This window comes from Pseudophryne corroboree, unplaced genomic scaffold (assembly GCF_028390025.1).
Source record: "Pseudophryne corroboree isolate aPseCor3 unplaced genomic scaffold, aPseCor3.hap2 scaffold_934, whole genome shotgun sequence".
Taxonomy (NCBI): Eukaryota; Metazoa; Chordata; class Amphibia; order Anura; family Myobatrachidae; genus Pseudophryne; species Pseudophryne corroboree.
The window spans coordinates 136,117-152,060 of NW_026970514.1; the positions used below are offsets into that span (position 1 = coordinate 136,117).

The window sequence follows — 15,944 nt, forward strand, 5'->3', positions numbered from 1 at the left end:
TGGAGCGGTGCGGGGGCAAGGCTTCAAAATGGGGTCTGCAATGGAGGAGACACAGGGGGCGTGGTCACAGCGGCTGTATGACATCACATTCAGCCGCTGTGATCACAAAAATGGTGGCGGCTTCCTGCGCGCACATACAGTCTGCACCAGCAGGAGGCTACACCATTTTTTATGATCACGCTGAACTGCAGTGCGACTGCAATTACAGCATGGTCAAGAAGGGAGGCGTCATGCTGGGTGGCCATAAGAGATGAGCGGGTTCGGTTCCTCGGAATCCGAACCCGCCCGAACTTCACCCTTTTTTGCACGGGTCCGAGCAGACTCGGATCCTCCCGCCTTGCTCGGTTAACCCGAGCGCGCCCGAACGTCATCATCCCGCTGTCGGATTCTCACGAGACTTGGATTCTATATAAGGAGCCGCGCGTCGCCGCCATTTTCACACGTGCATTGAGATTGATAGGGAGAGGACGTGGCTGGCGTCCTCTCCGTTTAGATTAGAAGATAGAGACGAGTGACATTTGATTTACTACTAATTTGGGGAGCAGTTGAACTTGTCAGGAGTACTCAGTAGTGCAGAGTTTTGCTGATAGTGACCACCAGTTTTATTATTTATAATCCGTTCTCTGCCTGAAAAAAAACGATACACATACCATATCTGTGCTCAGCCTCAGTGTGCTGCATGATATATCATCTATGTATATCTGACTGTGCTGAGTGCTCACTGCTCACACAGCTTAATTGTGGGGGAGACTGGGGAGCAGTTATAGCAGGAGTACAGTGCACACTTTTGCTGCCAGTGTGACCACCAGTATATTGTCTGCCTGAAAAAGTTAAACACTCCTGTGGTGTTTTTTTTTTATTCTATAAACGCATTCTGCTGACAGTGTCCAGCAGGTCCGTCATACATATATTATATAAATATTTATCTGCAGTAGTGTTATATATTTTTTTTAATCTTTATCATCTCTATATTAGCAGACGCAGTACGGTAGTCCACGGCTGTGGCTATCTCTGTGTCGTCAGTGCTCGTCCATAATTGTATACCTACCTACCTGTGGTGGTTTTTTTTTTTCTATCTTCTTCATACTAGTAGTTTAGGAGTCTACTGACAGTGTCCACCAGGTCCATCATTATATTATATACCTACAGTAGTAATATATTTATTATATTATCTATACTAGCAGACGCAGTACGGTAGTCCACGGCTGTGGCTATCTCTGTGTCGTCAGTGCTCGTCCATAATTGTATACCTACCTACCTGTGGTGGGGTTTTTTTTTTATCTTCTTCATACTAGTAGTTTAGCAGTCTGCTGACAGTGTCCACCAGGTCCGTCATTATATTATATACCTACAGTAGTAATATATTTATTATATTATCTATACTAGCAGACGCAGTACGGTAGTCCACGGCTGTACCTACCTCTGTGTCGTCAGTGCTCGTCCATAATTGTATACCTACCTGTGGTGGGGTTTTTTTTTCTATCTTCTTCATACTAGTAGTTTAGGAGTCTGCTGACAGTGTCCACCAGGTCCGTCATTATATTATATACCTACAGTAGTAATATATTTAGTATATTATCTATACTAGCAGACGCAGTACGGTAGTTCACGGCTGTACCTACCTCTGTGTCGTCACTCGTCCATAATTGTATACCTAACTGTGGTGGGTTTTTTTTTCTATCTTCTTCATACTAGTAGTTTAGCAGTCTGCTGACAGTGTCCACCAGGTCCATCATTATATTATATATACCTACAGTAGTTATATATATTTTTTTTTATATCATTAATTATCATCTCTATACTAGCAGACGCAGTACGGTAGGCCACGGCTGTGGCTATCTCTGTGTCGTCAGTGCTCGTCCATAATTGTATACCTACCTACCTGTGGTGGAAGTTTTTTTCTATCTTCTTCATACTAGTAGTTTAGCAGTCTGCTGACAGTGTCCACCAGGTCCGTCATTATATTATATATACCTACAGTAGTTATATATATATTTTTTTATATCATTAATTATCATCTCTATACTAGCAGACGCAGTACGGTAGTCCACGGCTGTAGCTACCTCTGTGTCGTCAGTCACTCGTCATCCATAAGTATACTAGTATCCATCCATCTCCATTGTTTACCTGAGGTGCCTTTTAGTTGTGCCTATTAAAATATGGAGAACAAAAATGTTGAGGTTCCAAAAATAGGGAAAGATCAAGATCCACTTCCACCTCGTGCTGAAGCTGCTGCCACTAGTCATGGCCGAGACGATGAAATTCCATCAACGTCGTCTGCCAAGGCCGATGCCCAATGTCATAGTACAGAGCATGTAAAATCCAAAACACAAAAGATCAGTAAAAAAAGGACTCAAAAATCTAAATAAAAATCGTCGGAGGAGAAGCGTAAACTTGCCAATATGCCATTTACCACACGGAGTGGCAAGGAACGGCTGAGGCCCTGGCCTATGTTCATGGCTAGTGGTTCAGCTTCACATGAGGATGGAAGCACTCAGCCTCTCGCTAGAAAAATGAAAAGACTTAAGCTGGCAAAAGCACAGCAAAGAACTGTGCGTTCTTCAAAATCACAAATCCACAAGGAGAGTCCAATTGTGTCGGTTGCGATGCCTGACCTTCCCAACACTGGACGTGAAGAGCATGCACCTTCCACCATTTGCACGCCCCCTGCAAGTGCTGGAAGGAGCACCCGCAGTCCAGTTCCTGATAGTCAGATTGAAGATGTCAGTGTTGAAGTACACCAGGATGAGGAGGATATGGGTGTTGCTGGCGCTGGGGAGGAAATTGACAAGGAGGATTCTGATGGTGAGGTGGTTTGTTTAAGTCAGGCACCCGGCGAGACACCTGTTGTCCGTGGGAGGAATATGGCCATTGACATGCCTGGTGAAAATACCAAAAAAATCAGCTCTTCGGTGTGGAAGTATTTCAACAGAAATGCGGACAACAGGTGTCAAGCCGTGTGTTGCCTTTGTCAAGCTGTAATAAGTAGGGGTAAGGACGTTAACCACCTCGGAACATCCTCCCTTATACGTCACCTGCAGCGCATTCATCATAAGTCAGTGACAAGTTCAAAAACTTTGGGCGACAGCGGAAGCAGTCCACTGACCAGTAAATCCCTTCCTCTTGTAACCAAGCTCACGCAAACCACCCCACCAACTCCCTCAGTGTCAATTTCCTCCTTCCCCAGGAATGCCAATAGTCCTGCAGGCCATGTCACTGGCAATTCTGACGAGTTCTCTCCTGCCTGGGATTCCTCCGATGCATCCTTGAGTGTAACGCCTACTGCTGCTGGCGCTGCTGTTGTTGCTGCTGGGAGTCGATGGTCATCCCAGAGGGGAAGTCGTAAGACCACTTTTACTACTTCCACCAAGCAATTGACTGTCCAACAGTCCTTTGCAAGGAAGATGAAATATCACAGCAGTCATCCTGCTGCAAAGCGGATAACTGAGGCCTTGGCATCCTGGGCAGTGAGAAACGTGGTTCCGGTATCCATCATTACTTCAGAGCCAACTATAGACTTGATTGAGGTACTGTGTCCCCGGTACCAAATACCATCTAGGTTCCATTTCTCTAGGCAGGCGATACCGAAAATGTACACAGACCTCAGAAAAAGACTCACCAGTGTCCTAAAAAATGCAGTTGTACCCAATGTCCACTTAACCACGGACATGTGGACAAGTGGAGCAGGGCAGACTCAGGACTATATGACTGTGACAGCCCACTGGGTAGATGTATTGACTCCCGCCGCAAGAACAGCAGCGGCGGCACCAGTAGCAGCATCTCGCAAACGCCAACTCTTTCCTAGGCAGGCTACGCTTTGTATCACCGCTTTCCAGAATACGCACACAGCTGAAAACCTCTTACGGCAACTAAGGAAGATCATCACAGAATGGCTTACCCCAATTGGACTCTCCTGTGGATTTGTGGCATCGGACAACGCCAGCAATATTGTGCGTGCATTATATCTGGGCAAATTCCAGCACGTCCCATGTTTTGCACATACCTTGAATTTGGTGGTGCAGAATTATTTAAAAAACGACAGGGGCGTGCAAGAGATGCTGTCGGTGGCCACAAGAATTGCGGGACACTTTCGGCGTACAGGCACCACGTACAGAAGACTGGAGCAACACCAAAAACGCCTGAACCTGCCCTGCCATCATCTGAAGCAAGAAGTGGTAACGAGGTGGAATTCAACCCTCTATATGCTTCAGAGGATGGAGGAGCAGCAAAAGGCCATTCAAGCCTATACATCTGACCACGATATAGGAGGTGGAATGCACCTGTCTCAAGCGCAGTGGAGAATGATTTCAACGTTGTGCAAGGTTCTGCAACCTTTTGAACTTGCCACACGTGAAGTCAGTTCAGACACTGCCAGCCTGAGTCAGGTCATTCCCGTCATCAGGCTTTTGCAGAAGAAGCTGGAGACATTGAAGGAGGAGCTAAGACAGAGCGATTCCGCTAGGCATGTGGGACTTGTGGATGGAGCCCTTCATTCGCTTAACCAGGATTCACGGGTGGTCAATCTGTTGAAATCAGAGCACTACATTTTGGCCACCGTGCTCGATCCTAGATTTAAAACCTACGTTGTATCTCTCTTTCCGGCAGACACAAGTCTGCAGGGGTTCAAAGACCTGCTGGTGAGAAAATTATCAAGTCAAGCGGAACTTGATCGGTCAACAGCTCCTCCTTCACATTCTCCCGCAATTGGGGGTGCGAGGAAAAGGCTCAGAATTCCGAGCCCACCCGCTGGCGGTGATGCAGGGCAGTCTGGAGCGACTGCTGATGCTGACATCTGGTCCGGACTGAAGGACCTGCCAACGATTACGGACATGTCGTCTACTGTCACTGCATATGATTCTCTCACCATTGAAAGAATGGTGGAGGATTATATGAGTGACCGCATCCAAGTAGGCATGTCAGACAGTCCGTACGTATACTGGCAGGAAAAAGAGGCAATTTGGAGGCCCTTGCACAAACTGGCTTTATTCTACCTAAGTTGCCCTCCCACAAGTGTGTACTCCGAAAGAGTGTTTAGTGCCGCCGCTCACCTTGTCAGCAATCTGCGTACGAGGTTACTTCCAGAAAATGTGGAGAAGATGATGTTCATTAAAATGAATTATAATCAATTTCTCCGTGGAGACATTGACCAGCAGCAATTGCCTCCACAAAGTACACAGGAAGCTGAGATGGTGGATTCCAGTGGGGACGAATTGATAATCTGTGAGGAGGGGGATGTACACGGTGATGAATCGGAGGATGATGATGAGGTGGACATCTTGCCTCTATAGAGCCAGTTTGTGCAAGGAGAGATTAATTGCTTCTTTTTTGGTGGGGGTCCAAACCAACCCGTCATTTCAGTCACAGTCGTGTGGCAGACCCTGTCACTGAAATGATGGGTTGGTTAAAGTGTGCATGTCCTGTTTATACAACATAAGGGTGGGTGGGAGGGCCCAAGGCAATTCCACCTTGCACCTCTTTTTTCTTTTATTTTTCTTTGCGTCATGTGCTGTTTGGGGAGTGTTTTTTGGAAGGGCCATCCTGCGTGACACTGCAGTGCCACTCCTAGATGGGCCAGGTGTTTGTGTCGGCCACTTGGGTCGCTGAGCTTAGTCACACAGCTACCTCATTGCGCCTCTTTTTTTCTTTGCGTCATGTGCTGTTTGGGGAGTGTTTTTTGGAAGGGCCATCCTGCGTGACACTGCAGTGACACTCCTAGATGGGCCAGGTGTTTGTGTCGTCCACTTGGGTCGCTGAGCTTAGTCACACAGCTACCTCATTGCGCCTCTTTTTTTCTTTGCGTCATGTGCTGTTTGGGGAGTGTTTTTTGGAAGGGCCATCCTGCGTGACACTGCAGTGCCACTCCTAGATGGGCCAGGTGTTTGTGTCGGCCACTTGGGTCGCTGAGCTTAGTCACACAGCTACCTCATTGCGCCTCTTTTTTTCTTTGCGTCATGTGCTGTTTGGGGAGTGTTTTTGGAAGGGCCATCCTGCGTGACACTGCAGTGCCACTCCTAGATGGGCCAGGTGTTTGTGTCGGCCACTTGGGTCGCTGAGCTTAGTCACACAGCTACCTCATTGCACCTCTTTTTTTCTTTGCGTCATGTGCTGTTTGGGGAGTGTTTTTTGGAAGGGCCATCCTGCGTGACACTGCAGTGCCACTCCTAGATGGGCCAGGTGTTTGTGTCGGCCACTTGGGTCGCTGAGCTTAGTCACACAGCTACCTCATTGCGCCTCTTTTTTTCTTTGCGTCATGTGCTGTTTGGGGAGTGTTTTTTGGAAGGGCCATCATGCGTGACACTGCAGTGCCACTCCTAGATGGGCCAGGTGTTTGTGTCGGCCACTTGGGTCACTGAGCTTAGTCATCCAGCGACCTCGGTGCAAATTTTAGGACTAAAAATAATATTGTGAGGTGTGAGGTGTTAAGAATAGACTGAAAATGAGTGGAAATTATGGTTATTGAGGTTAATAATACTTTGGGATCAAAATGACTCCCAAATTCTATGATTTAAGCTGTTTTTTAGGGTTTTTTGAAAAAAACACCCGAATCCAAAACACACCCGAATCCGACAAAAAAAATTCGGTGAGGTTTAGCCAAAACGCGTTCGAACCCAAAACACGGCCGCGGAACCGAACCCAAAACCAAAACACAAAACCCGAAAAATTTCCGGTGCACATCTCTAGTGGCCATGCCATGTCATTGTGCAGGAGCCAGCACCGCTCACACACTAGTCTCCGGTGCAGCCCCCAACCCCCGGGACACCCGGAGCAACAAAATGTAGATTCAGGCCACCAGGCCACGCCCCTACCTATGAAACCATGCCTCCTTTTTACCATTGCGCTGCTTATCTGCGCGCACTGCATTACAATCTCCCTCGCCACCTCTCTGGGTGTCACCAGTGATAGTGACACCTCTGCCATGCTTGTAGCAGCTGGTCTTAAGATCTACGCCTCAAGCCCTGAGTGTTTGCCCTTGTGACTTGTTGATCATCATAGCAAAGCAGATGCTTACAGAAAACTGCAGGGGCTTAGATTGAAAATAAAAAAAATTGATGGGTATAAGGTAGAGAGGAGCGGGTTCGGTTCTCCGAGAACCGAATTCCCCACGAACTCCACGTGGTTTACACTGGTACGAGGCAGGCTCGGTTGTTCCCGCCTGACTCGGAAAACCTGAACAAGGGAAAATGTCATCATCCCGCTGTCGGATTCTTGCGAGATTCGGATTCCATATAAAGAGCTGCGCGTTGCCGCCATTTTTACTCGTGCATTGAAGAGAGAGCGGAGAGGACGTGGCTATGTTCTCTCAGTGGAAATCTCAATATCAGTGCTCAGTATCAGTGGATACTTATTGCTGCTCAGTAATACTAGTAGTGTGTCTCTCCTGCTCAGTGTCAGTTCTCAGTAGTATCCTCATCAGTGCTCAGTATCACTGCTCATTGTCTTGTGCTGCATTGTTGTGCTCAGCATACTACAGTACATTACTAATAGTCCAGTGCTGCATCTTGCTGCTCAGTGTCAGTTCTAGTATCCTCATCAGTGCTCACTATCACTGCTCATTGCATTGTGGTGTTCTGTATACTACAGTAACATAGTAATATAGTAACATATAGTAACATAGTTTTTGAGGTTGAATAGAGGCAAATTGCCCATCGTGTTCAACCTGTTTTAAGTTGTGATGATTCTACATACTTGCTGAATAATGTTTTATGACTAGTTAGCTACTACAACTCATGTTACCCCCGGATTAACCATGTTGATATTTTAAGTATTATAACCTTGGATAGCTTTTTCATTCAGAAATGTATCCATTCCTTTTTTAAATCCAATTACAGAGTCCGCCATTACCACCTTCCCTGGCAGGGAATTCCACATCCTGATTGCCCTAACAGTGAAGATCATAGTATCTCACCTGGCAGGTAAGTAGGAGTTGGGCCAGAGCTGTGGAGGATTGCTGCTCGGGCACCCCCTGTCAAGTGAAGGAGATCCAACTGAGGCAGCACAAGGGAACTCTCGAAAGAAGAACAAGGCTAGAGGAAGATCTGAGACAAAGAAATCTGACTTTTACCAGAGCTGACCAGAGGAAAGCACAAACACAGTCCCCCACTACCACAAATAATGCAGTCGAGTTTCCCACATTTGGGGAAATTACAGGGGTCAGCATACCCAGAATGCAATGAATGAACCTCACCCTGGGAGAACAATCTTCATGACCATGGTATCGCCTATGCAAAATAAGTATGATTTGGGATAGGGCTGGGGAGGGCCGCTGCTCAGGCACATCTCTGTCAAGTAAAGGAGATTCAACTGAGGCAGCACAAGGGAACTCTCATCTGGGGACAACAACTGCAGGGAGAACACATATTTTCAGATGAACATGGGAGGGCAGAAGGCTGCCTAATACTGAAGCACCCCCAAACAACAAACCAAATGCAACAACTAGTACAAGCATTCCTGGGGGAAGTTCTGCAGAAGACGGATTTGCATACGGTGATGTCATCCAAGCAGTGGGCCAAAGTTGTCTGGAACCCTCATCTGCATATGAAAAGAGAAAAGGGGTATGCAGGGCATGGCGGCCTTTTGCGGCGCTTGGATGACCCTTAGTTCGCATTAAACACCCCCACCCTCCTTCGGTGTGGGGCTCATGTTGACAATGCCCCAGCCCCTGAAGCATTCAAGCTGATTTCTTACAGCAGCTTGGCACTGTAACAGCTCCAGAGCTGCTCTGTAAGGCAAGTAAAAAGGGTGTGTAGTTTGCATTGTGCATTGGAAGGCACAAAGTAAGCAGACAGGAGGAGAAGTCAGGATAGTGCACAAGGGTATAAAAGGGAGGGGCTCAAGAAAAAAGAAGTGGAAACAGACAGCAAACTAGGCTGGAGAGAGACCTGAGACAAAGAGATCTGAATTATACGAGAGCCGACCAGGGGAAACACAAATTATGCAGTCAAGTTTCCCACATTTGGGGAAATCGCAGGGGCAGCACACCCAGAGTGCAATGGGTGAGCCTTGCCCTGGGAGAAGCACCTTCATGATCATAGTATCTCACCTGGCAGGTAAGTAGGAGTTGGGCTTGAGCTGGGGAGGGTCGCTGCTCGGGCACCCCCCTGTCAAGTGAAGGAGATCCAACTGAGGCAGCACAAGGAAACTCTCGAAAGAAGAACAAGGCTAGAGGAAGATCTGAAACAAAGAAATCTGACTTTTACCAGAGCTGACCAGAGGAAAACACAAACACAGTCCCCCACTACCACAAATAATGCAGTCGAGTTACCCACATTTGGGGAAATCACAGGGGTCAGCATACCCAGAATGCAATGAATGAACCTCACCCTGGGAGAATAATCTTCATGACCATGGTATCTCCTATGCAAAATAAGTATGATTTGGGATAGGGCTGGGGAGGGCCGCTGCTCAGGCACATCTCTGTCAAGTAAAGGAGATTCAACTGAGGCAGCACAAGGGAACTCTCATCTGGGGACAACAACTGCAGGGAGAACACATATTTTCAGATGAACATGGGAGGGCAGAAGGCTGCCTAATACTGAAGCACCCCCAAACAACAAACCAAATGCAACAACTAGTGCAAGCATTCCTGGGGGAAGGCCTGCCGCAGATGGATTTGCATATGGTGATGTCATCCAAGCAGTGGGTCAAAGTTGGCTACAACCTTCGTCTGCATATGAAAAGAGAAAAGGGGCGTGCAGGGCATGGCGGCCTTTTGCGGTGCTTGGATGACCCTTAGTTTGCATTAAACACCCCCACCCTCCTTCGGTGTGGGTCTCATGTTGGCCATGCCCCAGCCCCTGAAGCATTCAAGCTGATTTCTTGCAGCAGCATGGCACTGTAACAGCTCCAGAGCTGCTCTGTAAGGCAAGTAAAAGGGTGTGGGCCCTGCAGCACTACCTGTAGTTTGCATTGTGCATTGGAAGGCACAAAGTAAGCAGACAGGAGGAGAAGTCAGGATAGTGCACAAGGGTATAAAAGGGAGGGGCTCAAGAAAAAAGAAGTGGAAACAGACAGCAAACTAGGCTGTAGAGAGACCTGAGACAAAGAGATCTGAATTATACGAGAGCCGACCAGGGGAAACACAAATTCTGCAGTCAAGTTTCCCACATTTGGGGAAATCGCAGGGGCAGCACACCCAGAGTGCAATGGGTGAGCCTTGCCCTGGGAGAAGCACCTTCATGATCATAGTATCTCACCTGGCAGGTAAGTAGGAGTTGGGCTAGAGCTGGGGAGGGTCGCTGCTCGGGCACCCCCCTGTCAAGTGAAGGAGATCCAACTGAGGCAGCACAAGGGAACTCTCGAAAGAAGAACAAGGCTAGAGGAAGATCTGAGACAAAGAAATCTGACTTTTACCAGAGCTGACCAGAGGAAAACACAAACACAGTCCCCCCACTACAACAAATAATGCAGTCGAGTTACCCACATTTGGGGAAATCACAGGGGTCAGCATACCCAGAATGCAATGAATGAACCTCACCCTGGGAGAACAATCTTCATGACCATGGTATCTCCTATGCAAAATAAGTATGATTTGGGATAGGGCTGGGGAGGGCCGCTGCTCAGGCACATCTCTGTCAAGTAAAGGAGATTCCACTGAGGCAGCACAAGGGAACTCTCATCTGGGGACAACAACTGCAGGGAGAACACATATTTTCAGATGAACATGGGAGGGAAGAAGGCTGCCTAATACTGAAGCACCCCCAAACAACAAACCAAATGCAACAACTAGTGCAAGCATTCCTGGGGGAAGGCCTGCAGCAGATGGATTTGCATATGGTGATGTCATCCAAGCAGTGGGTCAAAGTTGGCTTCAACCCTCGTCTGCATATGAAAAGAGAAAAGGGGCATGCAGGGCATGGCGGCCTTTTGCGGCGCTTGGATGACCCCTAGTTCGCATTAAACACCTCCACCCTCCTTCGGTGTGGGGCTCATGTTGGCTATGCCCCAGCCCCTGAAGCATACAAGCTGATTTCTTGCAGCAGCTGGGCACTGTAACAGCTCTAGAGCTGCTCTGTACGGCAAGTAAAAGGGTGTGGGCCCTGCAGCACTACCTGTAGTTTGCATTGTGCATTGGAAGGCACAAAGTAAGCAGACGGGAGAAGTCAGGATAGTGCGCAAGGGCATAGAAGGGAGCAGCTCAAGAAAAGAGAAGTGGAAACAGACAGCAAACTAGGCTGGAGAGAGACCTGAGACAAAGAGATCTGAATTATACGAGAGCCGACCAGGGGAAACACAAATTATGCAGTCAAGTTTCCCACATTTGCGGAAATCTGTCACCAGAAGAGCAATGCAAAATGTACAAGTGATATATTAAAATCATCTTCCATCTTGAATTTCAATGATGCATTGGGACAACAATTTTGTGAGAAACATCTTCACCCATAAAGAAAGATTTTCTTAATTCCTTATCTGTGTGCTGATTAGATATTACCTTGTTTTCACATTAAACAGACTTCCACATGAGAAAGCAGCAAGGATGCAGTAACGTTTATGTTTCCTGGTGTCAACCTGTATTATTTCAGTAGACATTGAAATGAGGATGCATCTTGCTGCCTTTCCAATGTAGCAAGTTTAATTCAGTAGTAGGTGAAAAAACATTCCTACAAAGGTGTTAATCAGAGACTTGGCTTTGTGGACACTTTTCAGAGAGCAAATTTGTTAGCATAAAAATAAAGTCAGAAAATGAAGAGCTGTTTAATCACTCAATTGGACTTTTCTGCCAGCATAATTTTTTTTTCTCTGCAACCCACTGCTAAATTGTGCTTCCTAGCTGTTTTTTATAAAATCACTTAATCAAATCTAACTCTGATTACATCAGAGAAGGCCAGGTACCCTACACCATAAGAGGGGGTTTGAAATTTTGACTTGTCTACTTAAAGATCACCAAAATCTGATCACAAGGTCAATTACATCCCTGGGTGGGATTGAACCACCAACCTTTTGGTTAATAGCCAAACATGCTAACCGATTGCACCACAGAGACACCTCGTAAAAGTCCATTCTGACAAAGGCTAATAAGCATTCATCTAGAACGTTTCCTAGAAAAACTTTAAAAAGTCAATAATCTGGAGAGTTTTTGTAAGAAACACATTGCTACTTTCCCATGATGAGTGAGTGCTTCAGGATCTCTTGCACTTACATGAGCAGCAGAGTACTGCAACGGAAGCATGCTGGGCCCATAACCCAGAGGTAGGCAGATTGAAACTATCTTCTGCTATATGCATTGTTTTTTGTTAATTAAAGTAATCCAAAACTGGGATTGATATTTTGGCTCTTTTATTTTTACTTAAAGTACAATAACTTTTACCATTTTAATTTGTTTTAATAGTATATTGACAGTATTGTTTTCTTTCAAAAATCCACTTAATTTTCTTTACCCTATTATTAAAATGGTAATTGACAAAAACAAACTACATTGTCACCAGAAGAGCAGTACAAAATGTACAAGTGATATATTAAAATCATCATTCCAGCTTGAATTTCAATGATGCTTTGGTGCAACAATTTTGTGAGAAACATCTTCACCCATAAAGAAAGATTTTCTTAATTCCTTACCTGTGTGCTGATTAGATATCACCTTGTTTTCACATTAAACAGACTTCCCCATGAGGAAGCAGCAAGGATGCAGTGACGTTTATGTTTCCTGGTGTCAACCTGTATTATTTCAGTAGACATTGAAATGAGGATGCATCTTGCTGCCTTTCCAATGAAGCAAGTTTAATTCAGTAATAGGTGAAAAACCATTCCTACAAAGGTGTTAATCAGAGACTTTACTTTGTGGACACTTTTCAGAGAGCAAATTTGTTAGCATAAACATAAAATCAGAAAATGAAGAGCTGTTTAATCACTCAATTGGACTTTTCTGCCAGCATAGTTTTTTTTCTCTGCAACCCACTGCTAAATTGTGCTTCCTAGCTGTTTTTTATAAAATCACTTAATCAAATCTAACTCTGATTACATCAGAGAAGGCCAGGTACCCTACACCATAAAAGGGAGTTTGACATTTTGACTTGTCTACTTAAAGATTACCAAAATCTAATCACAAGGTCAATTACATCCATGGGTGGGATTGAACCACCAACCTTTTGGTTAATAGCCAAACATGCTAACCGATTGCACCACAGAGACACCTCGTAAAAGTATATACTGACAAAGGCTAATAAGCATTCATCTAGAACGTTTCCTAGAAAAACTTTAAAAAGTCAATAATCTGGAGAGTTTTTGTAAGAAACACATTGGTACTTTCCCATGATGAGTGAGTGCTTCAGGATCTCTTGCACTTACATGAGCAGCAGAGTACTGCAACGGAAGCATGCTGGGCCCATAACCCAGAGGTAGGCAGATTGAAACTATCCTCTGCTATATGCATTGTTTTTTGTTAATTAAAGTAATCCAAAACTGGGATTGATATTTTGGCTCTTTTATTTTTACTTAAAGTACAATAACTTTTACCATTTTAATTTGTTTTAATAGTATATTGACAGTATTGTTTTCTTTCAAAAATCCACTTAATTTTCTTTACCCTATTATTAAAATGGTAATTGACAAAAACAAACTACATTGTCACCAGAAGAGCAGTACAAAATGTACAAGTGATATATTAAAATCATCTTTCCAGCTTGAATTTCAATGATGCTTTGGTGCAACAATTTTGTGAGAAACATCTTCACCCATACCCAAGACTTACTAGGCTGAATATGTATACACTAGAAAAGAGGTGCCTAAGAGGAGATATTATTAATATCTTCAAATATGTAAAGATACATAACAAAGAGTTATCAGAGGAATTATTTATTAAAAGAACACGTGGTCACTCGCTGCGACTGGAGGAAATTCAGAATGCAATGGAGGAAAGGGTTCTTCACTGTTAGGGCAATCAGGATGGGGAATTCCCTGCCAGGGAAGGTGGTAATGGCGGACTCTGTAATTGGATTTAAAAAAGGAATGGATACATTTCTGAATGAAAAAGCTATCCAAGGTTATAATACTTAAAATATCAACATGGTTAATCCGGGGGTAACATGAGTTATAGTAGTTAACTAGTCATAAAACATTATTCAGCAAGTATGTAGAATCATCACAACTTAAAACAGGTTGAACACGATGGGCAATTTGCCTCTATTCAACCTCAAAAACTATGTTACTATATGTTACTATATTACTGTAGTATACAGAACACCACAATGCAATGAGCAGTGATAGTGAGCACTGATGAGGATACTAGAACTGACACTGAGCAGCAAGATGCAGCACTGGACTATTAGTAATGTACTGTAGTATGCTGAGCACCACAATGCAGCACAAGACAATGAGCAGTGATACTGAGCACTGATGAGGATACTACTGAGAACTGACACTGAGCAGGAGAGACACACTACTAGTATTACTGAGCAGCAATAAGTAACCACTGATACTGAGCACTGATATTGAGATTTCCACTGAGAGAACATAGCCACGTCCTCTCCGCTCTCTCTTCAATGCACGAGTAAAAATGGCGGCAACGCGCAGCTCTATATATAATATCCGAATCTCGCGAGAATCCGACAGCGGGATGATGACATTTTCCCTTGTTCAGGTTTTCCGAGTCAGGCGGGAACAACCGAGCCTGCCTCAGACCAGTGTAAACCACGTGGAGTTCGTGGGGAATTCGGTTCTCGGAGAACCGAACCCGCTCCTCTCTACCTTATACCCATCAATTTTTTTTATTTTCAATCTAAGCCCCTGCAGTTTTCTGTAAGCATCTGCTTCGCTATGATGATCAACAAGTCACAAGGGCAAACACTCAGGGCTTGAGGCATAGATCTTTGGACCAGCTGCTACAAGCATGGCAGAGGTGTCACTATCACTGGTGACACCCAGAGAGGTGGCGAGGGAGATTGTAATGCAGTGCGTGCAAATAAGCAGCGCAATGGTAAAAAGGAGGCATGATTTCATAGGTAGGGGCGTGGCCTGGTGGCCTGAATCTACATTTTGTTGCTCCGGGTGTCCCGGGGGTTGGGGGCTGCACCCAGGGACTAGTGTGTAAGCGGTGCTGGCTCCTGCACAGTGACAGGGCATGGCCACCCAGTATGACACCTCCCTTCTTGACCATGCTGTAATTGCAGTCGCACTGCAGTTCAGCGTGATCATAAACAATGGTGTAGCCTCCTGCTGGTGCAGACTGTATGTGCGCGCAGGAAGCCGCCACCATTTTTGTGATCACAGCGGCTGAATGTGATGTCATACAGCCGCTGTGACCACGCCCCCTGTGTCTCCTCCATTGCAGACCCCATTTTGAAGCCTTGCCCCCGCACTGCTCCATCCCTGACTTGGAAATGGAGTGTTGCTGACCCCACTCTCCCCCCCTGCCCCGATTGACAGGCAGAGGCGATCGCATGCAGGCACATGCGTATGCTCTTAGCAATTTTTGCAGTTGGATTGCTTATTGTGATTGCAATCCAACCTGAATCAGGCCCTATTACCTATCACATAGCGCTGCGGGCAGTACAAAATTGGGTTAATATAGGAGAAAAACCCCCAGACCTGTGCTCCTTAACTGTACCTGGTGGCTAGTGGAGCGGCTGCCCAGTAATCAGTGTCCACCCCAGTGCGCACACGGCCCACCCCCTACGGCCACGCTCCCCTTAATCAGCGGCCTCGTGATCCGGAAGGGCGGTGTGTGTGTGACTGACCTTAGGAAGAAACCGGAGCCTCCGCTGCAGTGACCCAGCAACCAGGGCACGGGAGTATACAGCGCCGCTGGGAGTGATGAAGCTGCAGTAAAGATGTCTATTAGACCTAGCCTGCTGCAGCCCTTGTAGATTCTCATAAAACAAGTTCTTCTTTTCTTGTCAAAATTAATAGCTAAGAATAGGCTGCCTGAGGCAGGCCCCTGTTAAGTGGCCTGCTACTGAAGGCACCAACTACAAACTGAGCTCCCTGTTCATGGAAGCGGGGTTATAGAGGAG

At 45.9% G+C, this 15,944-nt stretch overlaps 6 non-coding genes across 6 annotated transcripts; all 6 read right to left on the bottom strand.

Annotated features, from left to right (window-relative positions):
- Positions 1-8,072: 8,072 nt before the first annotated feature.
- On the bottom strand, positions 8,073-8,236 carry LOC135047514 (U1 spliceosomal RNA). Its single transcript, XR_010239547.1, has one exon. It is a non-coding gene; the product is annotated as a U1 spliceosomal RNA (small nuclear RNA).
- Positions 8,237-8,892: 656 nt separating this feature from the next.
- On the bottom strand, positions 8,893-9,055 carry LOC135047524 (U1 spliceosomal RNA). The gene has a single exon (XR_010239556.1). It is a non-coding gene; the product is annotated as a U1 spliceosomal RNA (small nuclear RNA).
- Positions 9,056-9,207: 152 nt separating this feature from the next.
- On the bottom strand, positions 9,208-9,371 carry LOC135047515 (U1 spliceosomal RNA). The gene has a single exon (XR_010239548.1). It is a non-coding gene; the product is annotated as a U1 spliceosomal RNA (small nuclear RNA).
- A 674-nt stretch (positions 9,372-10,045) lies between these two features.
- Positions 10,046-10,208, bottom strand: LOC135047536 (U1 spliceosomal RNA). Its single transcript, XR_010239564.1, has one exon. It is a non-coding gene; the product is annotated as a U1 spliceosomal RNA (small nuclear RNA).
- A 152-nt stretch (positions 10,209-10,360) lies between these two features.
- On the bottom strand, positions 10,361-10,525 carry LOC135047511 (U1 spliceosomal RNA). Its single transcript, XR_010239544.1, has one exon. It is a non-coding gene; the product is annotated as a U1 spliceosomal RNA (small nuclear RNA).
- Positions 10,526-11,906: 1,381 nt separating this feature from the next.
- On the bottom strand, positions 11,907-11,980 carry TRNAN-AUU (transfer RNA asparagine (anticodon AUU)). The gene has a single exon. It is a non-coding gene; the product is annotated as a tRNA-Asn (tRNA).
- Between the last annotated feature and the right edge of the window lie 3,964 nt (positions 11,981-15,944).